Here is a 21710-nt window from a genome sequence, read left to right as displayed (position 1 = left end):
GAGGCAAATTTCACTTGCAAATACTACTTCTTTCCTTTGGGTAATAACTATTCAAGGAGACACTAAACAAAGAGAACGTTTAGAAGCTGAGTGTTCCTAGATATAAACTCTTATACATTGCTGATAGGAGCATCAATATTACAATCACTTTGGGAAACATGTACATAACTCTACACCCCTAGTCATATTCCCTAGAAAGACACTCTCACACGTGGGTAACAAAAAACATGCTTAAGTATGCTCCCAGCAACAGTGTGTAGAAAAGCAAAACTCTGGAAACAACCCACTATGGGTCAAAGAATGAATTAACTACATTACGGCAGATTCATATAACACATACTCTACAGCCATAAAAGTGAATGAATTATAGTTATATGCATCAATCTCAAGATCAAAATGTTCAGTAAAAAAGATCAAGCTCGGGCTTTCCTGGTGGCGCAGTGGTTGAGAGTCCGCCTGCCGATGCAGAGGACAGGGGTTCGTGCCCCGATCCGGGAAGATCCCACATGCCGCGGAGCGGCTGGGCCCGTGAGCCATGGCCGCTGAGCCTGCGCGTCCGGAGCCTGTGCTCCGCAACGGGAGAAGCCACAACAGTGAGAGGCCCGCGTACCTCAAAAAAAAAAAAAAAAAAAAGATCAAGCTCTGCAATACAATGGGGAAACACAGTCTTTTCAGAAATGATGTGGAATCTATGGCCATACCACCCTTAATGTACCTGATCTCGTCTGATCTCGGAAGCTAAGCAGGGTCTAGGCCTGGTTAGTACTTGAATGGGAGACCAAATGTGAATACAAGGTGCTGTAGGCTTTAAAAAAAAAAAAGTGGTGCTGGGAATTCCCTGGCGGTCAAGTAGTTAGGACTTGCCGCTTTCACTGCCGGGGCCTGGGTTCAGTCCCTGGTCGGGGAACTAAGATCTGCAAGCTGTGCAGCACAGCTAAAAAAAAAAAAAAATGGTGCTAGGACAAAGTAGATATCCACATGCAAAAGAATAAATTTGGACCACTACCCTATACCATACTCAAAAATCTACTCAAAATGGACCAAAGACGTGAATGTAAGAGCTTAAGTGGTAAAACTCTTAGAAGAAAACATAAGTATAAATCTTTGTGGCACTGGATCATTGGCTTAGGGAATGATTTCTTAGATATTACACCAAAAGCAAAAGAAAAAGTACCTTGGACTTAATAAAAATTTAAAACTGTTGTGCTTCAAAGGACACTATCAAGAAAGTGAGAAATGTGAGAAAATTTGTGCAAATCATGTTATCTGATAAGGGTCTAACATCCAGAATACAGAAAGAACTCTTAGAACCCAACAATAAAAGGACACATAACTTGAATAGAAATTTCTCCAAAGATAGAGAAATAGCTAATAAGCACATGAAAAGATGTCCAACATTATGATTGTCATTAAGGAAATGCAAATCAAAACCAGGCTGAGATCCTACTGCACACCCACTACGGATGACTAGAATCAAAAAGACAGAAAGTAACAAGTATTGGCTAGGATGCAGAGAATCTAGAACACTAATACACAGCTAGTAGGAATATAAAACAGTGCATCAACTGTGGAAAACATTCTGGCAGTTCCTCAATAAGTTAAACAGAATTTCCATACGACCCAGTAATTCCACCTTTAGGTATATATCCAACAGAAGTGAAAACTGTTGTTCAAACAAAAGCCCGGACACGAATATTCATAGCAGCATTATTCATAATAGCCCAACAGTGGAAACAACCCAAATGTCCATCAACTGATAACTGTATGAACACAATGTGATATATCCATACAATGAAATATTATTCAGCCATAAAAAAGAATGAAGTACTGATTCATGCTACATGGATGAATCTTGAAAACACTATGCTAAGGGAAAGAAGCTGACACAGAAAACCATATATTGTATGATTCTATCTATATGAAATGTCTGGAATACAGAAACCCATAAATATAGAAAGTAGATCAATGGTTGCCAAGGGCTAGGGAAAGTGGGGAGTGAGGGGTGACTGACAATGGGGACAGGATTTCTTTCTGAGCGATAGAAATGTTCTAGAATAAGGAAGCGGTGATGGTTGCACAATCTTGTCAATATACTAAAACCAGTGATCTGTACACTTATTTAAAAGAATGAACTTTATGTTATGTGAATTATATCTCCATACAAAAAGTTAATAGAAAAAAACCCAGCAAGCTGTTGAAGACTACCTCCTCTGGGATGCCACATGTATAGAGAGCCTGGGACCACTGGGGGCATGTAGAGTGTTCAATGAACTTGTATCATTCTACTTATTAAGCTGGGCAATAGGTTCATGGGTGTATTGCTTCATATCTATTCAATATTCGATAAAAAAACAAAACATTTACAAGAGCAATAAATATACTTTTTTTTCTGTTTTTCAAACCACAATCAACACAAAAATTGGATTTGAATTTAAATGACCATAAGTTGGTAGTCAACCTTAACTAAGCAACCTCAGTGTGCAAAATATCATTATGGAAAATTATGGGGAGTTAAAATAGAGGCAATGGCAATCACAACCCTCCAAGGAACTTATAAACTAAAAGCATGAGCGGCCCTCCAGCTCCAGAAAGCCACAAACCAGCTTCCTCATGGAATAATTTCAGCAAAGGTTTTGACAGTCTCAGCACCAGCTATTATTAAAGAATCCATGTCATACAATTTCATACAATTAAAATATCAATATATTTTACTTTGAGAGCTTCAAATTTTTATTCTGAAAAGTTGTTTCCTCTCCCTTTTATAAATCTGCTTTTAAGGACTTGGGATAAGGTGGAATTAGACCATAGGAAATTGTAAGGAACTTGTTTATGAGGCTTGTTCTTCACTTGAAGTTATTTTATGGTACGCGGGCCTCTCACTGTTGTGGCCTCTCCCGTTGCGGAGCACAGGCTCCAGACGCGCAGGCTCAGCGGCCATGGCTCACGGGCCCAGCCGCTCCGCGGCATGTGGGATCTTCCCGGACGGGGGCACGAACCCGTATGCCCTGCATCGGCAGGCGGACTCTCAACCACTGCGCCACCAGGGAAGCCGGAAGTAATATATTTTTAAAGCCCCGACTTAAATGATATCTTTAGATTATCACACATTCTCATCTAGACTCTATTAGTTTCTGAATATTCATATAATGACATCTTGAAGTGCCTTTTTTGCAAGATACGGTCTAGATAAACAGACAAGCTTTCTAAAAACAATCAAGGTTACCCTCAAGATTTATAATCGCTATAGGTCATCGAAAATTGTATCTATGTTTCCAGTTTTACCAAAGATCTGCAAAAGCAAATAGTTTTAACCTGAACACTCTTTTTCCACTAAGGAAATCAATATTTTTATTTTATATCACAGTTTCTGGGATATATACTCTAGAAATGTATCATTCCAGTAATTAATTCAGGAACATATATCCATTTTAGAATCAACTGTCTAAATTAATACAAGTAACTTGATGATGCAATGGTGTTGGAGAAAGCAAATGGAAATTTGTAGCCAAAGAGCCCTGGATTAGAATCCAAATCTGCCACTGATTCTCTGACATCTGTAAAATGAAGATATTAGGATCCACCTTGGAGGATGACTTCAAAGATGAAATGAGATAATTAACACAGTGATCCTGGCACACTAGAATGTTCCACAAACATTGGCCCTCTGTGTTTTCCCCTTTCTTGTGAAAAAGCAAAGCCTTCTTAACTAAATGTCCACATAGAGAAATATATAATTTTAATTAAACATTTAGGCACTAAAAAAAAAAATTGCTTCGCCATTTACTAAATTTTCTCCTCTGCATGGTAAATTATAATCTTGGTTAAACTGTGTCAAAAAAATTTCATGAGAACCTTATTTTTAAAATTAAAACTAATGAGGAAGTGGAGGATAATCCATTCTTAAGCTTATTAATATAACTGAAGGCTTCATCTCTCTACCCAAGTGCTTACTGGTTTCTGCAACCAAGGTGAGCAGCTATGACCTATATTTTAGGATTTGGATTGGACTGAAAAGTCGCTGTGTTGTTGGATGAAGACAGAAAGGCATGCTTATCACATCTAGCACTAAATTAAGAGGAGTAGCTAATACGGTAAATAACAAAAGCAAGAACCAAAAACATTTTGTCAAACTTGAAATCAGCAGATGCCATTCATCACATTTACATTTCAAAGTCCTACGGTAATGGTTGTTATCACTATAAGGCTGCTTGTTTTTGTAGGCCTCAGACACACCGGATGGAGACACTTAGCTTTGCCCGAAGAATCACGTGGATAAGACGAAGGTGAACTGATAACCTGGTCAGCCAGCAGTCTGATGCAGCTTCCAAAAAGGACAATGCTAATACTAAAGCATCAACATAGCATAAGGTGCTGAAGTAACAGTTCCCATATTTTCAGCACTGGTCCTCCAATATCTTGAGCCCAACCTGGCCCACACCTCTTTTTGTACGGCCCACGAGCTAGCTATGCGTGGGTTGAAAAAAGGCAAAAGGATAATATTTCATGACATTTGAAAATTATATGAAATTCAAATTTCAGGGTCCATAAATAAAATTTTACCAGACATAGCCATGCCCATTCATTTACGTATTGTCTCCTCCTGATTTCATGTCGCAAGGTCAGAGTTGAGTTGTTGCAATCTCATAGCCTGCAATTCTAAAATATTTCTATCTGGCCTTTTTACAGAAGAAGCTTACTGACCCTTGCTCTAGAGCACCGCATTCAATATTTTTGAAAGGGCAATAACAGAGGAGGTCCAACAGATTGGGCAGGGAGTCTGAAACCATTTCCTAAGGTGAATTGTTGAGGGAATTGTGGATATTAAGCCAGCAAAAGAGAAAACCAAAGGACAACATTATAGTTTTCTCTAAATATTTAAAGAGCCAGCATGTGGAAGTGGCTTGTGTTTGTGTCACCATAGACAGGAAAATGAAAGTTCTAGGGAGGCAGACATCAATTAAACATAAGAGAGCATCTTCTGGGAATCCGCTGGTGGTCCAGTGGTTAGGACTCCCCAGTTCCTCTGCTGGTGGCCTGGGTTTGATCCCTGGTCAGGGAACTAAGATCCCACAAGCCGCTCAGCCAAAATAAAAAGCATCTTCTAACACATCAAAGTGGACAATCATAGATGTTATATCACAGAAGAGCAAGCACCCTGCCATGCTGGTATTTAAGCTAAAAGGCAAGATGATTGCCATGCGAGATTATTATAGAAGATTCTTACAGTGGGTAGGAAGCTGAACTGGTTTAACACTTAGGTTCTCTCTAAATTTTATCTCAAAAGAAAATGATCATAAATAACAGGTGACAGCTTAATGACAGGTCAATGGAAACAATTTCTGTTACCACACTCACTAAGGATTATACTTTACAGGGAAATATATATACCTATATGTATGTGTATACATATATGTGTGTAGGTACATATATATGTAAATGGCATATTAAAAAGAGGTTTATTTAAATAAAGAGCACAGGAGCTATAAAAAGAAGCACAGTAAAAAAAGAAGGGTTATTTTTAGGAGGAGGGTTCCAACTACAGAAAATAAGGAAAGGACGGCCGCTGCTAAATAAAATGAGCTGGACTCTTGCCTTGTGTTACTACAGGAAACCAGCTTGGTGCTGCTTGAAAAAGGGGAATAGTCTATATATATTTAAAATGGAAAGGGGAAGAATGTGTTAAGAAAAAAAAAAGAATGTGCTCAAATACAAAATACAGTAAAGGGCACAGTCGGGTGATTTACTTGCACTGGACTTCATAAAATAGTTTTACAAACAACTTCACAAAGCACAGCCACCTGTTAAGCTGTTGTTTTGGCCTATCTATTTCCAATGGCAACCTTGACACCCAAGCAAGAGACATACCACCATAGCAACATAAACATCACGGTGTTGGAGAATAAAATTTTAGGAAGCAATTTATAGCTTCTGCAGGGCTGGAAATAAACTAATCCTTAAGCATGTGTTACTATGACATAACGTTCCCACAGGACAAACTCAGATCCTCTGGACACCTCAGGATTCCTTCCCACGGGCCATTTGGAAAGTACAGACTCCAAAAATGAATATTGTACTAGATGGACTTCTAAAATAAAGGTATTTAAAGGTGTGAGACCGTGTGATTTCATGCACAGCTCAGGGAATGCATGATTACCAGGTATTCACACAGCATCCACACTTGGACAATTATCACTGTCCCTTACATTTGCTGAATGGGCTTGTATGTCATGTGATCAGCCCCTCATGGAGGCAAAAAGAAGGGTACTGGAATACTACTCAGCCATAAAAAAGAATGAAATTTTGACATTTGCAGCAACATGGATGGACTTGGAGGGCATTATGCTAAGTGAAATAAGTCAGACAGAGAAAGACAAACACTGTATGATATCACTTATATGTGGAATCTAAAAATACAACAAACTAGTGAATATAACAAAAAAGAAGCAGACTCACAGATATAGAGAACAAACTAGTGGTTACCAGTGGGGAGAGGGAAGCGGGGAGGGGAAATATAGGGGTGGGGGAGTGGGAGGTACAAACCACTGGATATAAGATAGTCTCAAGGATGTATTGTACGACACGGGGAATATAGCCAATATTTTGTAATAACTAAAAATAACTGTAACCTTTAAACTTGTATGAGAAATAAAAAATTTAAAAAGAGGGGTATTGAAAGTTGAGGAAACTGAGGCACAAGAAAATCCAGTCTTCCTAAATCAATTCATGGCTATCAATCAGCAAGGCCTCACCATACTGCACCACCCTAAGCCAGAAACCCCGAGTTAGGGCAATATAGGTACTTTAGCTCCAGGAGATAAAATGCCAAGGAAAGGGTAGAGGAAAATGAAAGGAAAACCATGTTTGAAAGTGATGAGGCCTCTTTTCAGGCATGATACTCCCCGTGAGAGGTGGGGCGATTACCAGGACTTAAAAGATGAACTTTGTAAGGTACGGCTGATTTGCCATTCAAAAAGACCCAACCAACAGGAAAGAAAGCTGATCATCCAGCTTTAAGACGAGACACACCCAAAAGGTGTGTCGTGGGGTGGCATGTGGCAGGGCCAAGTGAGTCCGCATCTGGGTGAACAGGTTCTACCTCATCTGGGGATCTGAGAGACACCAAGGCAAATCCTGAGCCCAGTGGTCACAAACATAGGCCTGGGCTCCATCCCAGAACCACAGTCCATTAGCCCTGGCCACCATTTCTAACTGCTTCTTTTTCCTTTGCTCTTGAGTATCCTCAAAGATAGAGGCCTGCAAGGCCCGTGCGCAGTTCCTTCTCCAGATCCACAGAAGAGACTGTCCAAAGGCCAGGACAACACTGAATGCAGCCGTTCTGCAGATGAAAAACAGATGAATCTATGATGAAGCTTCCTATGATGCCAGGGATTTGGCTGCTTTTGATATGAGAACCATTCCTGAACCCCTTTAAAAAATAAGATGGTTGGGCTTCCCTGGTGGCACTGTGGTTGAGAGCCCGCCCACCGATGCAGGGGACGTGGGTTCGTGCCCCAGTCCGGGAAGATCCCACATGCCGCGGAGCGGCTTGGCCCGTGAGCCATGGCTGCTGAGCCTGCGCGTCCGGAGCCTGTGCTCCGCAACGGGAGAGGCCACAACAGTGAGAGGCCCGCGTACCGCAAAAAAAAAAAAAAAAAAAAAGATGGTTTCTGACAGATATAACCAACATTAAAACAAACAAAAACCTCCTAAAAGAGTTAAGGCAGAAGGCTGAACACTATGTAAATAATGGCTAATTTTAAATATACTTGACCCTTTTGGATGTGTGTTTCTTGAAAAGGCTTAAGGGGGTTATTCCATTTGGACAACTAATAGCCTAATTACTATTTTTTAAGAAAACAATAACCAAACTCCTTTTCAGCCAGTCTTGGCAAGAAATCTCTAAGAACAGCCATCTCTGCAGCACTATATGTCATACTGCTGGAAAAAACATAATTACACTCAGCTGCATCCAAGTTTCCAGCAAACACAATCCAAAAGAGGTGAACTATTGAATCCTGAATCTAAAGGTTTTTCATTTTGAGCACGATGCCTCTTTATGAGCAACAAAAACACAACATCCAAAAAAGAAGCATTCGTCATAGCCTTCAATAGTCCAGGATTTGGGTCTCCAGTGTACACAGTACAGTCTGTACCCCAATGATTAAAGACAATTCTAGTTACCAAACTCTTTGCACTTGGGGGGGGAGTAAATAACTCTATTTCGTATCTTTAAACCTGCCTCATTGAGCAAAAGAACCGTCTGTTTTCACAGCACTTTTCAAGCATTGAGAAAACCACTTTTATCCACCATGTCACTTTAATGGAGGCTGAAATAGCCCAAAATGATGATAAATGTTAGGTGACATGAATGGCTTTATTTGTCTTTTCATCGGCTCCAGCATCTTCATCATCATTGTTTCAGGTCAGGGTAAACTCAGCAAAATTTTCCTGATGAAGGCCCATGTCAAGAGGGTACAAAACACAGGGAACTCACACATCTCAGAAGACATGTCCAGGGATTCAAATACAAACTTTAGTGATAACCCTGTCTTCAGAACTACCTGTCCATACAAGGAGGTGATTACAAGTCTTGTTTTCTTAAACATCTATCCAGTGTTGTTTTTCTATTTGGTTAAACTGCTAATTACTACTTTAACAAGAGTGTTGTTTTCTGTGACTTTGTTTTGCAGATGTCTACTATTTCGGGTGCATTAGAGATTAAACAGACATCTGTAAGGTGGCCCAGGCACACTGGAAAGTTCTCGGACTGGAGACCAACATTTTTCTACAACCCACTACTTTCTTGGACAGTGCAGGACACAAACTGCTCCTTGAGAGCAGCAGGACTATAATCCTAAAAAATCTAATGAAATCCAGGTTGTTGGCTACTGAGTTGAAAACTCTACCTACAGACATCACTAAGAGAATTGACAACAATGAAAATGTTGCAAAGTGAACTTGTTAATAAGCCGTCATAATAATAAATTCGTTTTTTTCTCCTGAGTTAAATATTTATCAAATCCTAAAAAAAAAAAAAAAAAAAAAAAAAAGCTAACATTTTAACTGTACTTCTTTATTTAGAAAAAGAGTCCAATTGATGTCTGTTTCCACCTGGTACAGGAATAAAGCATTATCATTAATCAAATATTCTGTCTTCTACTTTAATTGAAGAACATTTGTCAGTGACAACTTTGTTGGAAATACTTCTAAAATGCACTGGTACTTTTTCCTGTCTTAGTAAGTATTCCAAGCAAAAATGCACTTTTTGTGTTAAATGACAATATAGTAGGACTCCTGAATTAAAACTGTCAGGCACTCCAGCTGTTGCTACAAAGGTATAGGTCACTAAATTGAGTCATTAATGCCACCCAAAATATGGATACAGGTCCATCTTGTCATTTTCCTCCTTTGAAAGAAGGCAGAATTCAGAAAATATTTCTAGTTACCTTCTGTTAATTCAAGTTTTATTAAGTTTGCTTCAGGAAATGATGTATGAGTTTAATGATAAAGTAATATAACCAATGCTTTAAAGGAAAGAAAAAAATGCTGACCAGATACCTGGAACAGTAAACTCATAGAATGTAGAATGGTGGTTGCCATGGGCTGCAGGGAGGTGGATAGGGAGTTATTGTTTATGGGTACAGAGTTTCAGTTTTACAAGATGAAAAGAGTTCTGAAGATGGATGGTGGTGATGGCTGGCCAACAATGTGAATGCCCTCATGCCACCGAATTCTACACTTAAAAAATAGTTAAGGACTTCCTTGGTGGCTCAGTAGTTAAGAATCTGCCTGCCAATTCAGGAGACACGGATTCGATCCCTGGTCTGGGAAGATCCCACATGCCGCGGGGCAACTAAGCCCGTGTGCCACAACTACTGAAGACCGTGCACCTAGAGCCTGTGCTCCACAACAAGAGAAGCCACCGCAATGAGAAGCCTGTGCACCGCACAAAAAGTAGCAACTAGAGAAAGCCCACGTGCAGCAACAAAGACCCAACACAGCCAAAACTAAATAAATAAATTAATTAAATAAAATAAAAATTAAAAATAATAAGTTTAAGAAAGATAGTTACGGGGACTTCCATGGCGGTCCAGACTCTACACTTCCCCTGCAGGGGGCGAGGGTTCGATCCCTGGTCAGGGAACTAAGATCCCGCATGCCACGCAGTGTGGGAAAAAAACCAAAAAGTTAAGATGGCAATTTTATGTAATATGTTTTACCATAATTTTTTAAAAATTATTTTAAAAAACTGACCTGAATGTACACATCCAATTAAGTGTGGTCCCCTTCAAATAGTTCATTTTAGGGCATTACATGTTTATTTCCATAGTGTTGACACAGAGCAAAACATCTCTGAATCTCTGCCGTAAAATTTAAGACAGGTTTGTTTGGATTTTTTTCATTGTTTTGAACATTCCTGATAACGGTAAATGTCTTTGGAGGACAATTTTTAATTTTAAAAAAGCCTTTTATAGCTCCATTTTCAGAATAATAATCTTATCAAGCTAAAAATTTTATTTTAGCCCACATGAGGTGTGACTCTACAGGAGCAATATGAATTTGTGCATGTGGTTTGTAAACTGCCTGTGAGGCAATGCTAGTAAAGGTGAGACACAAGTTTCCAAGGAGCCACCTCTCAGCAGGAAGGGAAAGTACACAGTGCTGACTAATACATTTTGATCATTTTTCATACCCTCCAGTTTGCTTACCTCCATGTGAAAGAGGTTTAAGTTTTCAACGAAATGTGCCAGAAACATGGTGTCACTTGTCTGTTCCCATTGTTATTTCCAGATACTAATTTTGAGAAACCTACAGGTGCTTATCAGTGAACATCTCGGCTAAAGATGTCTATGAAAGCCAAAGGCTGTCACTGCCATTAAAAGGAATAATTTCTCAAAGTGTAGGGGTGGTTCTCTTTTTAGAGCATGAACTACAAAACTTCTTTTCAAAGAGGAGTATGATTCATTTATCAAAGTTAAACTGAGGAATGTCACTTGGTTCAATACTTGAATAAAACTGATTGTTCAGTAGGAGATAAAGCTTATGGACCACTCTCTTAGCTTAACTGGAACAGAAGAACTACCTTCCCCCAATTATTTCCTTTGATAATCCTGAACAAGTTATTTAATCTTTAAGGGGTGTGTGTGTGTGTGTGTATTGGGATAGAACTAAATAATCTCTAATGCTCCTTCCAGCTTTGGGATTCTAGGGAAGGCAGAAATGGGAAAGCAAAGAGCCTGGGCTCGGAAGTCTGACCAGCATGGGCATGAATCCAGGTCTGCCATTGAATAGCCATGCAAGCACCTGTGATCCACATCTGTAAAATGGGATGCTAATATCCAACTCACTGCACCATTACAAGGATTAAATAAACAAGAAAGCGCTGGACAAATGTAATCTCTCTTTGCCTCCTTTGCATGCGGAATGTGACTGCTTGCAATCCAAGCATACAAAACAGAAACTGAATTTTTAAAACTCTTACTTTCCAAGCAGGTTTCACGGGATGCATCGCCGAGGCACATAGTGCTATTTTATTATGTACAGAAAAGCAAAGTGAGGACTTCCCTGGTGGCGCAGTGGTTAAGAATCCACCTGCCAATTCAGGGAACATGGGTTCGAGCCCTGATCTGGGAAGATCCCACATGCCGCGGAACAACTAAGCCCGTGCGCCACAACTACTGAGCCTGTGCTCTAGAGCCCGTGAGCCACAACTACTGAGCCCATGTGCCGCAATTACTGAAGCCCGCGCACCTAGAGCCGGTGCTCTGCAGCAAGAGAAGCCACCGCAGTGAGAAGCCCGTGCACCGCAGCCCCTGCTCGCTGCAACTAGAGAAAGCCTGCGCACAGCAAAAAAGACCCAAAGCAGCCAAAAATAATAAATAAATAAATTTATTGTTTAAAAAAGAGAGAATCAGGGCAAGCAACTTTCACAATCTGTGTAAGACACGAAGACAGAGATGGCTCAGGTAAGCATAATGAACAGTGTAACCCTGCACTTCCTAGGGACTATTCAGTCCTCTACGACACCTTTCAGGAAGCGTGGGCACAGTAGTTATTAAAAGGTCCTACACCATCTCTATAAACGGTCTATGCCAGTTGGAAACACTCTTGCCAGAGAGCCAAGAGATAAGTGAAACTTGGTCATTTTAAGAATAAATAAATAAATCCCACCATGACGGTTAAAACTAGAAAATATTGGAGAGTTTTGGGGAACTCCAACTAATCCAGCAAATAAGACCTAATTCATTTGAAGGCTTCAATCACTTAATTATATTAGCATCCAAGTTCATGGTGACCTCTCTAACCCCAGCTGATAAATTTTCTTCTGAATAAATACACAGATCAGTTAATTGGGGTATAAAAATACACAAACTAATGCTCAGAAACATCTGGATCTGACCTTAATACGGCAAATATAATCAGACCTAAATGGTGTGTGTGTGTAGTTGACATGGGACAGGGCGCAGTCTTTGGAGATTAGTTGCTTAGATTAGGTGCTTAAACAACATTATTACAGGTTGTCATCAAATTACATTTGTTTGGCCAATCTCACTTCTCTAGGTGATTCATCCTGGGAAAGAAACAACACCCTAAAGATTGTCAGATTAATTCTAAAGAAATTAAAGGATGATGATGTTTTTTCTTTGCTTGGGAACAACAGGAATTCTAGAAGGCTGTGCTTCACCCAAACTTAAAAGAAGCAAAAAAAAAAAAAAAAGAAAGATTAAAAAAAAGTGAAGAACCACTGGATAAATCTGATCAAGAACTTACATTAGCTACTTGTTTAGGTGGATGAGTCGACTTCCACTAAAATCTAAAAAGGAGTTTTAAGAGCTGGCCCCTTTGTCAGAGTGCTGGGAAATGAAAGAATGACTCACTTTATACTTGATGTCAAAATCTTGGTGAGCACTGGCTTTCGTGTTTCTAAATCAACAAACAGCATTGTATAATGTTGCTCAGGCCATAGGCCAGGAAGTGGCCAGTGACCCTATACTCCTTTCTCTGTCACGGGTAAAGCTAGTGGCCAAGATAGTGTGTCCTGGGCACAGGGGGGTTCCTTCTAACTCTGTGTCACCCTGGGAGACTTGCCCAGCCTAACGCGGCATGATTTTGCCATCCTAGACAGAGACTATTGACACACAGTTTAAATAGTCATTTAGTCTATTTTATAATGAAGCCTGTGATGGAAAGTCTCAAGGACATCTGCCAGAGATGAATAAAGCAGAGGACTCAACTCCCATGTAGAATCATCTCCTCCAGAACACATATTCCAGGATTCATTCTGCCAACACATCATTTCCCACTCAATGTGCAGAGAAAGCAGAGGACTGCACTTGGAACCACAGCCAGAAAGGTCACCAGGTACTTACTGTTCCTTCCATTAATGATGGCTGGTGCCAGCCTCTGTCTCCGATTAGGGGTGGGGAGGGGGGCTGTTCCTGAAGATTGTGAAATCTGTCAATGAATGTCCACCCCCCCCTCCACCGCCTGGTACCCTAAAGCCCTGTAGCTGTTCAAGTTGTGATTATGTTTTTTCCGCTAAGTATCAAATTCTGACCTAAATTGTGGTCATTCTAGTCCAAATCTGGCAGATTTTTTTTTTCCCACACTGCTGCAGAAGAGAACAACCTCCTTTGGAAAGCTGTCTAAATTCAGGACAATCAGAGTCATCTTCTTGAGAAGAGGGACCATAACTTTTCAGTGTTCGTACTCATAATTCAATTTCCGTGCTTTCTGTCAATGGCTCTCTCTCTGAACATAGAGGTCTATTCTGCTGGAAAAATCCATAGATACCTCTTTAAAAAAAAAACAACACAGCTTTATTGAGATGTATTTTACACACCAACTCAATGGTTTTTAATATATTTACACAGAGTTGTGCAACCATCACCAAAATCTATTTTAAGACAGCAAGGAAACTTCTCCAATGTTCTCTGGACTGTAAGCTCTAAGAGGGTAGGGATCACATCTGCCTTGTTTGCTGCTCCATCCCTGGCACCAGGTCTAGCACCTAGCCTAGCACCTGGCACAGAGTAAGAGGTCAGTAAGTATTTGTGATAAACACTTTCATGCTGCCCCAGGGCCAGCCTGAACCTTCCAGATCCCTAAGTTTCCTAGATACGAGAAATAACTACTTCTTTCCTCCAACAGAAACTTTCAATTCAGCTCATCTCCCTACGGTAGGCAGAATGATCCCTGAGGTTCCCAGTGTGCACACCCTGTATATGTACAATTCCTTCACCTTGAATGGGGGTGGGCCTAATCAGACCATTCTTTTTGAAAAAGAGTAGAGGTCAGAGACAAGTCAGAGGTTCAGAGTTGGAGCAAATGCTTTCCTGTTGGCCTTGAAGGGGCAAACGGCCACATTGTGGCGAGGGCCACATGGCAGGAAATAGCAGGTGGCCTCTAAGAGCTGGCCCCTAGCTGATGGCCAGCAAGAAAGGGGAGACTTAGTCCTACAGCCACAAGAAACTGAATTCTGCCAACAACCACGTGAACTTGGAAGAGTACTCCAAGCTCCAGAAGAACATGGAGCTGCTAAGTTTGTGAAAATTTGTTATATAGCAATAGATATTGAATATACCCCTCCAGGAATCTGGAGGAAGGCAGACTGATTACATTAACTCCCAGGAATGAATGGCCTCAAACTTCTCAGAGGTACTGCTGTGGAATTTTAAAATGAGGAGGTTTTTAATAAAAAAGAATCTCTAGTTTGCAAAATTTCAAGAGGTATAAAGCTTAAGTGAAAAACTTAAACAGTGTGAAGGAAAACATCTAGGGACAGCTTTCCTAAAAGGTTCCTATTTTTCTCAGCTTCTTCTCATCCATTCATTCAGCAAGCATTTACTGTGTGCCAGACCCAAGGTTTAAGCAGTAGAGCTGCCCTATCCAATATGGCAGCCACCAGCCACATGTGACCCTTGAGCACTGCAAAGTGGCCAATGGGAATTGAAATGTGCTAGCACAGGGAACTCCGCTCAATATTCTGTAATAACCGAAAACAATTTGAAAAAGAAAAGATACATGTATATGTATAACTGAATCACTTTGCTATATACCTGAAACTAACACAACATTGTTAATCAACTATGCTCCAATATAAAAAAAAAATTTAATGAAAAAAAGAAATGTGCTGCAAATGGAAAACACACTGGATTTCAAAGACTTTGTATGAAAGAAAAATAAGTTAAAAGATCTTGTTAGTATTTTCTTATGTGGATTACACGTTGAAAAGATAGTGATGGAGATAGATGACAAACAAGTAAACAAATAAGTACAGATTAAGATAAATGCAAAAGGAGGGGAGGGATAAATTGGGAGACTGGGATTGACATATACACACTACTATGTATAAAATAGATAACTATTAAGGACCTACTGTATAGCACAGGGAACTCTACTCAGTACTCTGTAACGACCTATATGGGAATAGAATCTTCAAAAGAGAGTATATATGTATATGTATAACTGATTCACTTTGCTGTACAGCAGAAACTAACACACCATTGGAAATCAACTATACTCCAATAAAAATTTTTTAAAAAGATAAATGCTATGAAGGAAATAAGTGCAAAGATAGAGAATAATAGGGGAAAACTATTTTATATGGAGTGGTCAGGAAAGACGTCTCTGAGGAGGTAACATATCCACTTATAAACCTGCAAGACTGCTGTTAACTCTCAAGTTTTCACATATGACAGCACCAGGGGCTGGGGAGCTTGAGAGGACTGACAAAGGCAGTTGGTCAGCTGCACGGCTATCACGTTGCACCGTTCCGATTGGGTTCCATGTAAATGGCGCCCCCTGGAGGTGTGCACCCCGAGATCTTGTTTGTATGAATTGCTTCTAAGGTTTCATAAGATACTTTTTTCAAACTTTACATTTTCCAGATACAATTTGTTTTCCAGTTTTAATAGTTATAACACACTTCAACTTCATCTGCCATGTAGCCTACAAAAAATCTCTACTTGGGAATACAACAAAATTCCTGATTTCAAGCATGAGACACAGAGGGCAGGCAGTTGGCAGTCTGCAATCTGAAATTCTTTTTTCCGTCTCCCAGCGATTTGCTAAATTTCGTCTCCCAGCGATTTGCTAAAGATTTGTAACCTTCCTGACTTCTTGCTACAAATCAGCTGGTTTCTGTATTTGTCTTCTTCTCTGAACAGAGGCAGACATGTTTGCTAGTTTTCAAAAAAGTTTTCAGAGTTACTTGACCATACAGACCTCCAGGCGACAGAAAGCAGGCCAGAATCCACAGAGGCCAGCCAGGGCACCTGCGCCCTCACTCAGGCGGCCAAAGCAATGAACCTCGACGTACTTTTCCAGTAATCGCTGCCCCTGAAAAACACACTTACTGCCTGTCACTGTGCACACGCTTTTATATTTAAAAAAACAAAACAAAACATCTTTGTGAACCCTCTGCCCTACACACACACACACACACACACACACACACACACACACGCACACTTCCCTGATTGACACTGGGGCAAGGAAGAGATCTTAAAGAGGTTAAGTGTTGAAAATAGATTATTTTTTTTTAAAAGCTACCTATAAAAAATAGTATTCTCCATTCACCAAAATGAGAGCCTTTCTGAAAGGAAGATGCCTCACTTTCCCTGAATATCAGTTATACTAAATCAGATACAGTGTTTTGAAGTTGATTTTTAAAAGCCTTGGGAATTCACCCCCTGCCTTTGTAATGAAAAGCAAAAGTTAATTACTACCCACTTTTAACTAGGGTTTTGTTAACAATAGTGGTTTTGTTTTTTTTTTCTCCCAAGGCCTAGAATCTGTTTCATGTGACAGGCATTCACACCCAAATCACAGGGAAAATGCGGTGTCCTTTCTCCACAAAGTCACTTTCACTGACCAGCCAGGAAGACAGCATCTGCTCCTCGTTGTCTGTTCTATTAGTGGTGAAAGGTTTGCACTGATCCATTAACCCGCCCCCCACTTCCCGGGTGCCCCTCACGACCAAGAAGGGAGCTTTGGGAGACAGCTGGGCAGCAATGAGCAACACTGTTCCCTGATGACTGTGAAACAGGCCAGAGAAGCTAACGGGATCACCCAGAAATCACTCACAACCCCAGCCTTTGTCCCTCCCAACTAAGCTAACAATTAGAAAAAAAAAAGTCAAAATAGTGCTCATTCTTAAAAAAAAAAATTCCAAAATTATGTTTATGAGGAACCCCGGAGAAGGTCTATGAAATTAATCCAAGGAGTCTTTTCTCCTTTACATTCAAGGATATCACTTTGTACAGAAAACAAAGTGTTGATGAAAATATCAAATTTAAAACCTCTTTCCTGGCCTTCCCTGGTGGCACAGTGGTTAAGAATCCGCCTGCCAATGCAGGGGACACACAGGTTGGAGCCCTGGTCCGGGAATATCCCACATGCCTCAGAGCAACTAGCCTGTGCGTCACAACCACTGAGCCTGTGCTCTAGAGCCCGTGAGCCACAATTACTGAGCCCACACGTCACAACTACTGAAGCCCACACGCCTAGAACCCATGCTCTGCAACAAGAGAAGCCACCGCAATGAAAAGCCCGCGCACCGCAACGAAGAGTAGGCCCCGCTCACCGCAACTAGAGAAAGCCTGCACGCAGCAGCAAAGACCCAACGCAGCCAAAAAATAAATAAATAAATTTATATATGAAAAAAACCCTCTTTCCTTAAAGAATTTCTGTCCCAATAGGTTTGCAGATGTATTTCATGAAAATGCTTTAAAACGGAGCAAAAAGGAACACTGTTGGGCATTTTGGCATCTTCATTTATGTCATTCCAGAGACGGCATCACCCCTATCCCAAATCTGTTCTCAGAAATGTGCGCAAGAAAATTCTCTGGGGACTCAGGGGAGCCTGGATAAAGTGCGCTGGCTCCCTGCCAGGACAAAGAATAAAATAATATTCTGTTAAAAAGTTGGGTTGTTTTTTCTTTTCTCTCTCTTTCTTCTTTTCTTGGAGGGGAGTGTTTCTGTTTTCCATCGTGCGTCAAATCCCTGAAGATCAGGCTTCCCTGGTGGCGCAGCGGTTGAGAGTCCGCTTGCCGATGCAGGGGACATGGGTTCGTGCCCCGGTCCGGGAAGATCCCACATGCCGCAGAGCGGCTGGGCCCGTGAGCCATGGCCGCTGGGCCTGCGTGTCCGGAGCCTGTGCTCCACAACGGGAGAGGCCACAACAGTGAGAGGCCCGCGTACCGCAAAAAAAAAAAAAAATCCCTGAAGATCACAAGTAAATCCCAGACATTAATGTTGATGCAGTCAGAAAAGGAAGTATTAAACATCAAAGCAAGCAATGAAGTTGAAAAGATTCCCACCTTAGATCATACTGGGCTGTGCTCAGCTCTTGGAAGATGCTTATCTCACCGATAAGGACTTGCCAGGGAGGAGTGATCAGACTGTGCTCCACGGAGCCCTGAAGATGCAGTTTGGGACCAGGATGCTGGGACCAGTGGCAGCACCAAGGAGTGGCTTAGGAGGGAAGGGCCTTGAACTCCACCATAATCTGCATTGAGCCACACATCCAAAAGCTACCCCCCCAAAAAAATACAATCTAAGGAAAACCAGTGGACTTGTTATACAAAAGCAGCTTCAAAGAGAGGCCCCTGGCCACCTTTAGGGGCAGCTGACAACCCCTAAAATTCCCCTAAGAAGACAAGGTCAGAGTCTCCAACCCACCTTCCAACTAGAGACTGATTTAGTCTCCTGCTTTGCACATTCGGCTTAGGGATACTTCCTTCCAACAAGGAGTCCCAGCAAAAGAGCTTCGCTCCGGGTTCTGGCCTAGACCTTGCCCTTGGCTATGAGATGGGCAACTAACAGCACCTTCTATAGCTCTAGTCTTCTCCTCCACAAAATGAAATGCTTCAACTCTAGACCATCTCTAATGGTCCTTCCAAGTCTAAAATTCTAGAATCTATATCACCAAATGTTTCAAATGAAGACAATGACAACTGTCTCTTCATAGGCAACTATTGGCCCCCAGGGACCTTTGTTGTTTAGAACTTTCCAATGGGCTTATATTTAGTTCAGAGACAGCAACATTGAAAATAAATGAGGAGACTATTCCAATGAAGTGGGGTTTATTTTAATTAAAATAAATCCATGGGGGCTTCCCTGGTGGCGCAGTGGTTGAGAGTCCGCCTGCCGATGCAGGGGACATGGGTTCGTGCCCCAGTCCAGGAAGATCCCACATGCTGCGGAGCGGCTGGGCCCGTGAGCCATGGCCGCTGAGCCTGTGCATCTGGAGCCTGTGCTCCGCAACGGGAAAGGCCACAGCAGTGAGAGGCCTGCCTACCGCAAAAAATAATAATAATTAAAAATATATATCCATGAGATGTTACTTATAATTCTTTACTCTGATATGTATGTCTGAAAAACAAAACACCAACACTGATCTAGACTGTAATTCAGCTTTACTTGCTTTATCTCCCAGAGCTGTTCTTCTTTCCTGGAACTAGGGAATATTTTATGAGTTAAAATAAGGCGAGAGAAATAGTAGAAACTAGCACACTCTATACCAATTCAAAAGGTCTTTGATTTTTCATTTAGTTGATAGTGCTGACTTTATCTGTTTTCAAGAATTTTTTTTTTTTTCTAGATTAAACATGAGAAACGGGCAAGCAGAGTAAGGAGAAACAAATACTAATGGTTTTACCATGGTTCTGGCTTGGCTATTAACTAGTTGTGTGGCCTGGCGCACATTACTTAACCTTTCTGAATCTCTGTTCACTCATCTGCAAAATGTGGATAACACACCAGTCTCCCTTACACTCCCCTCCAAGAAGAGTTAAACTAGATAAGACCAGGGAAAAAGGATGGACATACAGTGTTGGTCCTTTTGATGATTCTCCAAAACAAGGGCATTTGTCTCACTTTTAAAAGTATGGACATTGCTACTAATTAACTGTGGTTGTCAGAACAGGGACAAATCCTAGAAGTTTCATGTAGGCTGAATCAGGCCCAAAGCAAATCAAGAGTTGTAGCAAAAGTGAGGTTTCTAAAAGTCTACCAAAGTGGATGGTAGTTGTCTTCTTTGAAGATAATGGCTTCCCAGTTTTCAGAGTTAAGGTTGGGAGGACACAGTGCTAAGGTGGATGGTGGATTGTGGGGTTCACTACCAGTCAGACCCTAGGGGTCTAACCTCTGGCAAGCTGGGCCTCACGTCCTCATCCATCATCTGACTTGGTTAATCTGAATCCTTCCGCTTTGAAACCCTGCTCAATCTAAACTGCCCCTCTGCTTCACTAACAAAGAAGAAAACTACTTCGGAATATGACCTTACAGACATTGAATCATGCTTTGGTCCAAATGAATTACACGTTAATTAAGTTATAATTATACATTACATTACAGGCCGAGTCTCATTTCGTTTGCCAATCAAGAAAGGAAGGGCCTCCACCTATACCACTCAAATATGATTACTTCTCCCCAAAGTTGTAGTTATTTCAGTACAAAAATAAATGTGGAGAAAGAGCAGTGTCTGAGGGTTCAAGAAAGCCTGAGAAGGGAAAAAAACAGAATAAAGAGATTTTGTAGGTAGTACAGAAGATTCTAGAGCTGGTTACTTTCTTGACTATCACCTGCAATGGGGGGCATTTCGTGCAGTACCAGCATTGCCCCTAGATCCCAAACTCCTCTCAATAAAGAAAGTCATTAGGAGGAGATGGAGTGGAAGCAGACACACCTCCAAGCTGAACTACTTCAGCTCATCTGCTCAGGGGTGAGAAGATCTCGATAACCTTTTCTAGAAAAACTCCGGTTAACCAGTTTCATTCATTTGTCTCTCCCATCGTCCACATAGCATTGTGTGCTGCTTTTCCACGTGATTTACACGGTCTGCCTACCCACATGGCCTCCCTCCTTCAAGAACTTGCTCAAATGTTATCTCCTCCAAAGCCAACGAACTGCACCGCTCGGTTGATCGTTGGGGTGGGGGCTGATCTCTTTGGCACCCAGCGTCCCTAGAATACATTTTGTAAACTCGGAGCTACACTTTGATCTTGCCTTGGATTGTACTTGGCTCTTCCTTAACACTTGCTCCAGACAACAAATGTAGACAAGTCCCCACCTTTTTCTCTCCCAAAGCACCTCGCCCCTTCCCCAAGTAGTGGCTCAGTACCATGTCTGACAGATTAAGTGCACTGCATTTCAACATAAACACGGTTTGGGTCGCCGGTGTTATGTGTGTTGCCACACCAAACCACACTGGTAAGTTTCAAATTGCCTTGATTGGCTTCAAGCTCCCACGACGTCCCTGGACAAGCGCTAAGCAATTGTGAAATCACCAAAGATAGGGAGGCAGAGCGGGAATAAAGGAAAGCCGGGGCCTGAATAATCCTCCCTGAGTCATCGTTTCCTGAAAGATCGAGCTTGAGGCTTGGGGTGGGGAAAGGGGGTGGGGAGGGAGGGGTTCGGGAGAAAGGAACCTGAGCAGCGCGTGGAGGACGAGCCCAGGACAAGCACCCTCCCCTCGCCCTGAAGCTGCGGGACCCGGGAACCCGGACCGGGCCCGCACCCACGTGCTGGAGCGCCCCCCTGTGGCCGCGCCGCAGCCCCCGCCGTTCCCCGCTCGCCCGCAGAGAGCTCTCGCCGGGGCCCGAGAAACAAGACAAGCAGAAAGTTTCCGACCCAGGCGGTTAGAGAAAGGTCGAAGCCAGGTCCGGGGGCCTCGAAGCGCGGGCGTGGCGGAAGAGGCGCCCAGT

The 21710-nt window shown here is 41.7% G+C and overlaps 1 protein-coding gene and 1 pseudogene across 2 annotated transcripts in view; one reads left to right on the top strand and one right to left on the bottom strand.

Moving 5' to 3' along the window:
* The window catches only part of PITPNC1 (phosphatidylinositol transfer protein cytoplasmic 1), a 256794-nt gene that overhangs the window by 233479 nt on the left and 1605 nt on the right, over nt 1-21710 (bottom strand). The window lies entirely within an intron of this gene.
* On the top strand, nt 688-807 carry LOC112410540 (uncharacterized; annotated as a pseudogene).

This window comes from Neophocaena asiaeorientalis, unplaced genomic scaffold (genome assembly GCF_003031525.2).
Source record: "Neophocaena asiaeorientalis asiaeorientalis breed wild unplaced genomic scaffold, Neophocaena_asiaeorientalis_V1.1 scaffold30, whole genome shotgun sequence".
Lineage (NCBI taxonomy): Eukaryota > Metazoa > Chordata > Mammalia > Artiodactyla > Phocoenidae > Neophocaena > Neophocaena asiaeorientalis.
The sequence above is the reverse complement of the archived record's forward strand: the minus strand, read 5'-3'. Positions and strand labels throughout refer to the sequence as shown.